The sequence below is a fragment of the Chrysochloris asiatica genome, unplaced genomic scaffold, assembly GCF_000296735.1.
Source record: "Chrysochloris asiatica unplaced genomic scaffold, ChrAsi1.0 scaffold00017, whole genome shotgun sequence".
Taxonomy (NCBI): Eukaryota; Metazoa; Chordata; class Mammalia; order Afrosoricida; family Chrysochloridae; genus Chrysochloris; species Chrysochloris asiatica.
The window spans coordinates 2,656,838-2,658,305 of NW_006408535.1; positions in this window are offsets into that span (position 1 = coordinate 2,656,838).

The following is a 1,468-nucleotide window of genomic DNA, read 5'->3' on the forward strand; positions in this document are numbered from 1 at the left end:
TCTCCTCCAACACCATAACTCAAAAGCATCAATTCTTCTACAGTCTTCCTTATTCACTATCCAGCTTTTGCATGCATATGAGGTTACTGAAAATACCATGGCTTGGGTTAGGCGCACATTAGTGCTCAAGCTGACATTTTTACTCTTCAACACTTTAAATAGGCTTTGTGCAGCAGATTTGCCTAATTCAATACATTGTCTGATCTCTTGACTGCTGCTTCTGTGAGTGTTGATAGTTGATCCAAGAAGATTGAAGTCCTTGATAACTTCAATCTTTTCTCCCTGATAAGAATGTTGTTTATTGGTCCAGTGGTGAGGATTTTTGTTTTCTCTGCATTGAGATATAATCTATACCAAAGGCTGTGCTCTTTGATTTTCATCAGTAAACATTTTAAGTCCTCTTCACTTTCAGCAAGGAAGGTTGTATTACCTGCATATCGCAGGTTGTTTATGAGTCTTCCTCCAATCCTGATGCCATGTTTTTCTTCATATAAACCAGCTTCTCGGATTATTTGCTCAGCATACAGGTTGAATGAGTATGGTGAAAGAATACGACCTTGTCACACACCTTTTTAAATTTAACCTATTCAATGTTCCCATATTCTGTTCGAACAACTGCTTCTTAATCCCCATACAGATTCCTCATGAGCACAATTAAGTGTTCTGGAGTACTAATACCTCGCAATGTTGTCTATAGCTTTTCATGATCCACACAGTAGAAAGCCTTTGCATTGTCAATAAGGCACAGGTAAACATCTTTCTGATATTCTCTGCTTTCACCCAAGATCCATTGGATATCAGCAATGATATCCCTCATTCCACGGCCTTTTCTGAATCAGGTTTGAACTTCTGGAAGTTCTCTGTTAATGAATGGTCATAGCCATTTCTGTATTACCTGTAGCAAAACTTTACTCACATGGGATATCAAAAAGATTATTCAATGATTTCCACATTCCATTGGGTCACCTCTCTTTGGAATAGGCACAAATATGGTTCTCTTCCAATCAGTCGGCCAGACAGTTGTCTTCCAAATTTCTTGGCAGAGATGAATGAGTGCTTCCTGTGCCACCTCACTTTCTTGAAAGATTTCAATTTTTATTCCATCAATTCCTGGTGCCTTGTTCTTGCCAATTCCTTCAATGCACATGGACTTCTTCCTTCAGTATCATTGGCTCTGGATCATATGCTACCTCTTGAAATGGTGGAACATTAACCATTTCCTTTGGTACAGTGACTCTATATATTCCTTCCATCTTCTCTTCATGCTCTCTGCATCATTCAATGATTTGCCCAGGAAATCTTTCAATAATGAAAGTTGAGGCTTGAATTTTTCCTTCAGTTCCCCCAGGTTGAGAAATGCTGAGCGTGTTCTTCCTTTTTGGTTTTCTGATTCCAGATCTTTGCACATTTTGTTGTAATATTTAGCTTTATCTTCTTGAACTGATCTTTGAAATTTTCTGTTTAGCTC